This window comes from Octopus sinensis, linkage group LG7, assembly GCF_006345805.1.
Source record: "Octopus sinensis linkage group LG7, ASM634580v1, whole genome shotgun sequence".
NCBI lineage: Eukaryota > Metazoa > Mollusca > Cephalopoda > Octopoda > Octopodidae > Octopus > Octopus sinensis.
The window spans coordinates 58,800,806-58,811,619 of NC_043003.1; the positions used below are offsets into that span (position 1 = coordinate 58,800,806).

At 38.1% G+C, this 10,814-nt stretch overlaps 1 long non-coding RNA gene across 1 annotated transcript in view; it reads right to left on the reverse strand.

Moving 5' to 3' along the window:
• LOC118764251 overlaps positions 1 to 10,117 on the reverse strand; it is an 11,829-nt gene extending 1,712 nt beyond the window's left edge. The window contains exon 1 of the long non-coding RNA XR_005000052.1: positions 10,063 to 10,117. This is a non-coding gene — a long non-coding RNA (uncharacterized LOC118764251). The remainder of the gene's footprint in view (positions 1 to 10,062) is intronic.
• Between the last annotated feature and the right edge of the window lie 697 nt (positions 10,118 to 10,814).

The window sequence follows — 10,814 nt, forward strand, 5'->3', positions numbered from 1 at the left end:
GTAAGATGATTCTTGTCCTTGTAAATAGGAATGAACAGCAGTTCTTAATGATATAATTATGATATTAGATATATTTTAATATTCTTAGAGAATATCTCACTGCAACGAGATTATAGTATTTACTGTAATGAGATTTATTTAGATCTTCACTTATCAAATTTATAGAGTTGTCGAAGCTATGTTGCTTCAGCAATTTCATTTACACTGGGTTTGTTGATCAACACCAACGTCAGAATTATTATTGGTAAGTGAGATATTCAGTTCAGAGGAATACCTCCCATCATTATGACCATTTCTGCAGGTTTTAAATTTGATCGTTTCAAAATACATTCCAATTTCTTGGGAGAATTTTACCGTTACAATGTCGAATGAATTAGTATCTTCCTTATGATCGTTGTTACCAAAGATACGAGGGGCGTTCAATAAGTAATGCCCCTGACCCACTTCCCATAGCAGTAGAGAAACGAAACTTGGCACAGTTATTAGTCTTTTTCTACATAGGAACCACCCAGAGTTACGCATTTCTCCCATCGTTTGATGCGGCTCAGTTCAAACACCTGTAAATCAGAAACCCCAATTAGTTCAGAGCTGTAATTTGCCACCTACTCTATAGAGATATAAATAATAGCACACGCAAAATTTCAGCTAGATCAAACAACTGCAAGTGGGTCATAGGCATTACTTATTGAACGCCCCTCGTACATCGGGTCAACAAGCGAACGTCGATGCTGACGTACACTCTGCAAAAAAAAAAAAAAATAGCAGCAAAATATCCCTCAAATCATATCATACGCCTCATATTTATAAAAAGACTCTAAAGCTGACGACTATTTGCGGTATATGTTTTTATGTTAGCTCCTCTTTTTCCTTTATGCAATATCTCATATTTACATGTTTTTTTTTGCATCCAAATTAAAGATGTAATGCACAGGAAAAAGTGAGGATAAGAAATAATATCACTCTGATATAATTTAAACATTTCCATGTGCATTTATCCTACAATGACGGTGATATTTGGAAATGGTAAGAACAACCTAGGCATTCCTATTGTTTAATGAAGTTCACTGTGATATCATCAAAATTATGAGGCTTCTATCTTTGGTGAGCCTGTTAGGTAGGATTATATCAAAGGTTTTGCTGTAATCAATTCAAGTATACGAGGGGGTGACCAAAAGTAACCAGAAACGTTCCCTGTGGGACAAGACCATTGTAGTTCAGGCTTCCGCTGCAGAAGCCACTTGATGCGACCTTCAGGCATCAGTACTGTCACGTGGTGCATCTTTGTTTTGCAGTGCTTCTCCGTGAAATTCTCTTTTCTGTTGGGGAAAACGGCGGCCGAAACAGTTGTTATGCTTCAAAAAATTCACAAGGACGCTGTCATTAACAAAACACAAGTTTACGAGTGGTTTCAACGCTGTAGGAATGGCCAGTTGTCGCTTGAAGACCAATCTCGTTCAGAGCGACCGTCAACCTCCCGAACGAATGAATACATCATGAAAATTCATGAACTGATCTTGGAGGACCATCACCGAACAATTGACAAACTTGCTGATGTGGCTGGTGTGTCTTGGAGCTCCTGCCAACGAATTTTGAAGGAGGAATTGCGAATGAAAAGACTTTCAGCAACATTTGTGCCTCACTTGCTTATAGAAGATCAAAAGCAGCCACGACAATGTGTGTCGTAACTGAAAGAACAGTTGGAGGTTGATCCGTTCTTTTTTTCGAGGGTCATCACTGGTGACGGAAGATGGTGCTACGGAAATTGCAATTATGGAAGGGATGAAGAAAAAAACAACGGAGGTGTTAAAAGGCATCACTTCGTAAGAGTTCCAGCACTACTTCAAATAATGGGAAACGCGCTTGGATCGATGCATTGCTTCAAATGGAGAATATTTCGAAGGCGATAAAAGTGTAAACATGTAAAACTAAGTGAATAAAATAATATTGCAAAATTCCGGTTTCTTTTGGGTACAATTTTATTATTCTTATATAAGAATGTTGTTGACAGTGACTTCGAAGTTTCGGCCAACTAAATCATCGTCGGTTTAGCTGATGAGGATGATGATATTTTCATCTTTCACGTAATGTTCAAATACAATAAAGCCTTTGACAGTTATCCTTTTTGTTGATCTACGTAATAATAATTTCAAGTTTTTGGTACAAGGCCTGTTACATACTTATGTAATTACGTTTATGTGTGTGTGTGTGTGTGTGTGTGTGTGTGTGTGTGTGTGTGTGTGTGTGTGTGTGTGTGTGTGCATTCTCTGGTACTTTATTTTGTTAACGAGGAGCTTCTTCTGCAGGACTTGACCTTATGCAGGTATGAAAGAATTTGGTATAGTCGTTTTAGTCAAGGACCAGTTAGCAGTGCCAAAATAGATGACAAATTAAGTCTTATAAGCGACAATGTTAGAAATCATTATTATCTTCCCCATTTGGAAATAAGTTAAAACCTTACATAGGAAATTGAAATTGTTTTTTAAAAAAAAACCATTTAATTTCGACATCTGTTTTGGCGTGGGTTTGGGTAATAGCTAGAAAATCGAAAATTAGAAAATAGAAAATTATTATTCGGCTTCTCAGACCAGTATTTTTTGGACTAAGTTTTCATGATAAAACTTTCCAGTAGGTTTTGAAGTGCTTCACTATGGTTATAACAAATATGTTATAACCATAGTGAACCTTAGTGGTTTAAGTGACAAGAGTTAAATATCTTGCAGAAGGATATACCTATGCTGGTGTTTTCATATCCTTTGTAGTTGGTGTATGTCGTAAACTAGGAAGATTGAGGCGCAGTTTCATATATTGCCACATGCGCTATTGTACTTTCAGAGGTCGATAATATAAGCACCAGTTAAATACTGGGGTCGAAGTAATCGACTGTGACCCTGCAACGAAATTGCTGGCCTTGTGCTAAAATTTGAAACCATTTTTTAAAAGGATTTATTCAAAAACCGTTATACATATGTTACAATAAGGAATTTATACGCTTATGGTGATTTGTTAACAAACACAGGCGCAAGAGTGGCTGTGTGATAAGTAGCTTGCTTACCAACCACATGGTTCTGGGTTCAGTCCCTGCATGGCACCTTGGACAGGTGTTTTCTACTATAGCCTCGGGCCGACCAAAGCCTTGTGAGTAGATTTGGTAGACGGAAACTGAAAGATGCCCGTCGTATATATATATATCACCGTGATCACCGTGACCGATCAGGCTATCAGATGTTGCTACACATCGCTGGTCACAAAGTGCTTCGCATTGTTTTAGCCTTCAAATGACGCCATCCCGCTGGCTAACATACATAAACATAATTTAGCATAATTTGTTATTTTTCTTCATGTCTTATGTTCTTCGAATAAGGACACAAATCTCACAACATCCTAAACTCTAACATTGAAAACTACTTCTTTCGCTTGTGTTTACTCTTTTAGTTGTTTCAGTCATTTGACTGCAGCCATGCTGGAGCGCCGCCTTTTCAGTCGAGTAAATCGACCCCAGGACTTATTCTTTGTAAGCCTAGTACTTATTCTATCGGTCTCTTTTGTCGAACCGCTAAGTTACGAGTGTGTCTGTGTTTGTCTCCCACCCAGCATCGCTTGACAACCGATGCTGGTGTGAGATTTGTGTCCTTATTCGAAGGACATGAAGAAAAATAATAAATTATGCTAAATTATGTTTATGTATGTTTATGAATATTTTTCATCTTCATGGACTGCATAATGATAACGTTAATTACAAGCAGAACATTATGATGAAAATTCTAATTATGCTTAGTAAGTGAAGTTATTGAAATATACAGCATCATATATGTGGCAGCACATTGTATTTAATCACGAAACGACTGTCATTGAGTAATTAGGATGTCATATGTAAGATATATAATTACGCCATTGATATAATTATGCCATTGATGAGGTTGTGAATAGCGACGAAGAGACTCCGACAGGGAAAATTAATGACCCAGTAATCATTCAGTTAACACATTAACCAAACAATTGGATAGTTAGTTGCTAAAATAAAGATGTGGCATCGATTCAGTGCGTGTGTTTATTTTAATTTTTACCGGCATAATGACCTTCCTTAGACATTACAGAATTTATCCTGTAATTATGAAGTCATATGGAGAGATTTTTTTGTATTTTTATCTTATTTTATTATATTCACCAGTAAAATATGTTGGTAATATAACGCCAGCATAGGGGTGGGGTGTACTGGCAAAATCGTTACCGCGTCGGCTAAAATTTCGTCCGTCTACTTTCTGAGTTCGAATTCCGCCGACGTCGACTGTGCGATGCATCCGTTCGGGGGCGATAAAGTAAGGACCTCGGGGTCAACGTCATCGAATTACATTCTCACCTGAACCTGCTGACCTTGTGACAAAGTTTTTAAACCGATATAAAGCCAGTATATAATTATGACTTTTTTTACTCAGAATAAGTCAATATGTTCTGTTGCCGTAAATATTTTTGTCATTATAGTGTAAACCGCTACAAATATTTATAAAAAAATAGAATAAATGCGCCCTTTTAAAACCTAGCCAGTCTCATTGGTCCGGTTTCCCGGTTTCCATGGCGTACGTGTTCCCATGCTGGATGGGACGCCAGTTCATCGCTGGATTATTCATTTTTGCCAGCTGAGTGGACTGGAGCAACGTGAAATGAAGTGTTTTGCTCAAGAACACAACTCGTCGACCGGTCCAGGAATCGAAACCATAATTTTACGATCATGATGCTGACGCCCTAACCATTAAGCCACGCGCCTCTACATATAAACATTCATACCTTTAACTTAATCCTCAGAAAGGATTAATTGTCTCTTTGATTCCAGATACAAACCGTCCGACGAAAGTTGTTTAGTCTCCGTCAACCAATATTTTTTCGATCAGTCTGAAGCTGTCAAAACACACTTGACGAAGATGCAACACAGTAGAATCGAACTCAGAACTGTTATAGTCGCAAAACAAAGCATCTTACCCCCTCGTCCATGCATACATATTTTTATACATTCGCATGGATGTAAACTCACCGATGAACTTTAATTATGGTCTCAGCCACATAACACACTCACTCATATAAACACATTCATGAAACACAAATTGATATATTTCTCTGTCTTTTTCTCTTCTCTATTCTTTCGTCTTCGTTGTCGCTCTCACTTTCAAATCAAACATGCACATCTTCATACGTACAAATATGCAAAACCCATGTATTCTAACACATTCTGATGCATATATATATATATATATATATATCCATAGTTATACTGCATACATTCACGAATAACAATACATAAATATTCAAAGACACTATTTCCCCCCATTTCATGTAACTCTTCTTTGTTTCTTTCTTTAATTCACACGGAAACATACAACCAATAAAACGCCGAAGCACAGACGTAGACACATATACATCTTCAAACACAGATATTTTCTCAATTATAAAATAATAATTTATTTGTTTGTCGAGAGGAAACTGCACATTCGTTACTTTAGTTCTTGAACGTCGCTTCATGTTGCATTTAGATTTTTATGATCGTTGTTACAATTCTGTTTTACATGAGACTGTAAGCAGCATTTGAGACAGTTGCATACATGATGTTAGCAGCAAAACTCAGTCAGTTTGGCGCACGTTCTCATGTAATATGGCTCCCTGATACTTTAATAGACAAACAGTGAAAGCAGTGGGTGGTGTATGCTGAACATAACAAATATGATGGACTTTATACATAAATACATGCATATATGCACACACACAAATACACACACACATACACAGACGTAATTTGTGTAGGTGACGGCGCATATTCTAGAGGTTTGGATGCTGTTGTTGCTGTTGTTGTTGCTTTTGGTACATTTCATGTGTTACAATAGTGTGGGATTATCATTCCAAGAAAATAACTGGCTAAAAATAGCAACCAAATCGCCCTCAAATCGCAACCATAACGTCTTAAATAAAAATTGATACATTGTATAACGTAGTCCCTAATACACAATATGGCGAGTTGCTCAGGTCTTGAAAGTCTTTGATGATAGGTATGCTCAATCAAGATTGAGTTAAGGAATGTGGACTGGTAGGAGTGACTGTGTGGTAAGTAGCTTGCTTACCAACCACATGGTTCCGGGTTCAGTCCCACTGTGTGGCACCTTGGGCAAGTGTCTTCTACTATAACCTCGGGTCGACCAAAGCCTTGTGAGTGGATTTGGTTGACGGAAACTGAAAGAAGCCCGTTGTATATATGTATACCTATGTATGTGTGTGTGTGTGCGTCTATACGTTTGTGTGTCTGTGTTTGTTCTCCCGGCATCGCTTGACAACCGATGCTGGTGTGTTATGTCCCCGTAACTTAGCGGTTCGGCAAAACAGACCGATAGAATAAGTACTAAACTTACAAAGAATAAGTCCTGGGGTCGGTTTGCTCGACTAAAGGCGATGCTCCATCATGGCCACAGTCAAATGACTGAAACAAGTAAAAGAGTAAAGAGTAGTAGATACTGGGTTGCACTCAGGATCGGAAGATCGTAGTTTCCATTCCTGGACTGGGAAGTGCGTTGAGTTCTTGAACAAAACACTTCATTTCACTTTACTCCAGTTCACTCAACGTTAAATGAGCACAACCTGCGAAGGACTAGGGTCCCGTTCAGGAGGAATACTGTGATTTCAGTGATTTATTCGCTATGGAAACCGGGTAAGTGGCCCTCTTAGTAATGCCCTGGGACTGTTGTTTTTGATAATGATTTTGATGATGATGACGGTGATGATATATATGTGTGCATGTATTGCGTATTTTAGAGTTCAATGTGTATAACCAGTTTGTTGTTTGTTCCTTCTCAAGCCATGTCTGGTTCATAAGGGCCGGTTTCCCGATTTCCTTGGCGTATAGGTTCCCCACCTGGACGGGACGCTGGTCCGTCGCAGGAGAGCTGCAAGATGCAGGAGGAAAGAGTGAGAGAAAGTTGTGGCGAAAGACTCAGCAGAAGTTCGCCATTACCTTCTGCCGGAGCCGCGTGAAGCTTAGGTGTTTTTGCTCATAAATACACACATCGCCCGATCCTTCGACCGCGAGTCCGCTGCTCTAACCACTAGTTCATGTGCCTCCACATTTATTACCAGTGCTTAGCGTCTTTACGTTCTGAATTCAAATTCTGCCGAGGTCGACTTTACCTTCCATCCTTTCAGGGTCGATAGATTAATTACCAGTTGCGTACTGAGATCGATGTAATCGACTGCCCCCCCCCCCCAAAAAAATTTCGGGCCTTGTGCCTATAGTAGAAAAGAACGTGTATAACCAGTGAACAAAAATGGGAAATAGGATCAGTAAAGAATATTTATCTACATACCCCCCCCCCACACACAAACATATATATATATATACACATGTACACACATACATACACACAGAGACACATATACACACACATACATATATGCTTATATATGCATTATCAAACAATTAAAAAATTAAAATTAAAAATTGAAAAATTAAAAAGGGAGACAATAGAAAGTCAAATAAGGTTGTTGGAGAATACTTAAAGGGTGTTTAGTATATGTACTAGATGGTGACTTGGGTTGCATCTAGATTTGTAGTAAAATTTGAAGGTATGAAAAAAGCGGTGGTTGCATGTACCTAGGGCCTCATTATACGTATTTAGTAGTATTGAAGAGTTGTGCTTTAATATGTAGAATGCCTATTTTAGGCATAGCTTACAGGATAAGCGTTGACCTTGGTATGGAAGCTCTGAATCTATTATGGACCATGACAAGATGAATGGAATATTTCTATTTATGAAATGATGTATGTAACTGGCAAGGGTTGTGGATTTACTGTGTTCCCCATATTTAAAAGAATTGAGATGCACAGCGTAATCGCTGTTTAAAATGTATAGTTGACCATATATTCATGGTTGTAGAATAGTGTAACGTAGTGAGAAGAGAGGTGTATACCATAGAACAGAGCGTCCACCGCTTTTTTGGTTGCTTAGGGGCTGTATAATCTATATTTTTAGAAATTAGAGTGGGGTTATATGACCCGTTATTGTTAGCTGTTTTAGCTTTTGAACTAGTGCTATATGTGTGTGTGTGTGTGAGGTTTAAGCTGTCTTAATCTGGGTTCTCCTAAGGTTCTAGTGTAGTATATGTATGGTCTGTTGTGATGATGATAGTTAGCATGTTGTGATATGACTTGAGATATATGTTGCTTGAACTTAGTATTAGAGATGTATTTTATTTGTTGGGAGAAGCTGCTGGCAGCGAGCGCTTAGTTGTATTATGGGGCGTGGTTATTGAATATTTCTTCAGTGGACGAAAGGTCAGATATACGAATCGAGATACTCTTAATTATATTATCAAAGGTGGATTTGCAGTGATTGTAATTAATGTTTAAGTACTGGTTGTGTTTGTGATATGTGAAGTATTGGGAGGTTTCTAAGTTTAAAGTGACGTCTAAAAAATTAGTGGTTTTGTGGGAATTATTAAAAGTAATAGATAAGTTGAGGTTAGAAAAAAATTTGTGTAGATCTTTCTTAATTCGTTCTAAAGAGGATTTACTAACGCCTTTGGCGACTAGCAAAGCGCCATCTCTGTTGGTGTTAGGGAAGTGTATTCGGAGATGATGGAGTAGACAGTCACGGATGGGATGTCTGTAATTACAGGTCTGCTTACTCGTGTCTGAACTGAGGCTAGTAACAAAAACAGTAACAAAACGAGGTCGGTGACCTGGGCAGAATCGGATGATCCCATAGTAATGTAAAAAAATTTGCTATTGTTATTGTTATAGTGGTTGGTCCGGCACCAAAGTTTGTCCTCGAAAGAAATGAGAGCTCTATGGGCACTAAAGAATTATGTTAATTTCTCGTGGGATTAGGTTAGTTAGATTCCTAGCAAGAAGGAGGGCTTGATTTAGAAGTTTGAGAGAAATAGATGAATAGTAATTATTTGTATCAAATTGTAGGAATGAAGAAGAGTTTTATATATATATATATATATATATATATATATATATACACATACATTTGTTCGGCTAAATACATATACATATACATGCGGTGATCCACCATGGCCGCATTCAAATGACTGAAACAAATAAAAGAATAAAAGTATCTCTCTCTCTCTCTCTCTCTCTCTCTCTCTCTCTCTATATATATATATATATATATATATATAGGCGCAAGAGTGGCTGTGTGGTAAGTAGCTTGCTTACCAGCCACATGGTTCCGCTGTTCAGTCCCACTGCGTGGCATCTTGGGCAAGTGTCTTCTGCTATAGCCCTGGGCCGACCAATGCCTTGTGAGTGGATTTGGTAGACGGAAACTGAAGAGCCCTGTCGTATATGTATGTATATATATATATATATATATATTATATATATATATATATATATATGTGTGTGTGTGTGTGTGTGTGTTTGTGTGTGTGTGTTTTGGTCCCCCTAGCATTGCTTGACAACCGATGCTGGTTGTGTTTACGTCCCCGTCACTTAGCGGTTCGGCAAAAGAGACCGATAGAATAAGTACTGGGCTTACAAAGAATAAGTCCCGGGGTCGATTTGCTCGACTAAAGGCGGTGCTCCAGCATGGCCGCGGTCAAATGACTGAAACAAGTAAAAGAGTAAAAGAGTAAAGAGTATATATATATATATATATATATAAGGTGAGAGAGAGAAAGAAAGAGAGAGATGTACATACACACACGTACACATATATTCTCCGTCCACCAACTGAATTCTTATTTGTGAAATTAATGTGTAAGTGACTGCGTATTTTACAGACAGGTGTATCCATCAGTAAATTAAGTAGCTGCCGATGCATTGATTGACTTATGCAAAAACCACCGACAAAAACAAAAAGTCTTAATGCTTTGAAATTATCTCTTAAATGGAGAAAAAAAAAACAACAGCGTTTATCAGTTTATTGTCATGCTTTTCCTTACACATCTCTTAATAATGGTTTTACATTTTAACTCAAGGCCAGCAATTTTCAAGATGGGATTTTTGTTGATTATATCGGGCCCCTGTGTGCAGCTGGTATTTATTTTATCGACCTCGTAAGAATGAAAGGCAAAATCGACCTCGGCGGAATTTGAAGTCAGAACGTAATGATGGACGAAATGCCACTAAGCATTTTGCCCGGCGTGCTAACGTTTCTGTCAGCTCGCCTCATGCTTTTACATCTCTAGACATTATTCGCTTGTTCCTTATATGGACAATACCGTTTTTAACAAGGATAGACAGGTTGGATAGTGTAGTAACAGAAACAATGACTACAAAAAAAAAAATGGTGGACGGTCACGGATGGGATGTCTGTAATTACAGGTCTGCTTACTCGTGTTTGAACTGAGGCTAATAACAAAAACAATATCTACAACAACCTAAGACAGCGAGCTGGCAGAAACGTTAGCACGTCGGGCGAAATGCTCAGCAGTATTTCATGAGGAATGTTGTGGGATCTCGGTCACTTATTCACCATTAAAAAACGAGGAACCAGGCCGAACAGTCCAAGGACTCGAAACAACAATATCCAGAGGGAATTAATTTTAATAGGATATGATCTGAAGGAATTTTGTTGCTATTTCTAGTAGGACACACGATAGGCTTGCAGGCTCTCTCACTCGCTTGATTATCTGATTTGCAATGGTGTATATATATATTTTTGTGCGTTGGTGAAAACAGGAAGCCATCTTTCCAGTAATCTTAATGAGATATGAGTTGCCTATTTCTAAATATTGCCCATCTGTCAAGTTGTTTTTAATGTTGTTGTTGCAAAATTCAAAATTAATTCGCTGAATTAATTCCGAAGCTTTTATTAGAAGCCTTTAAGGAT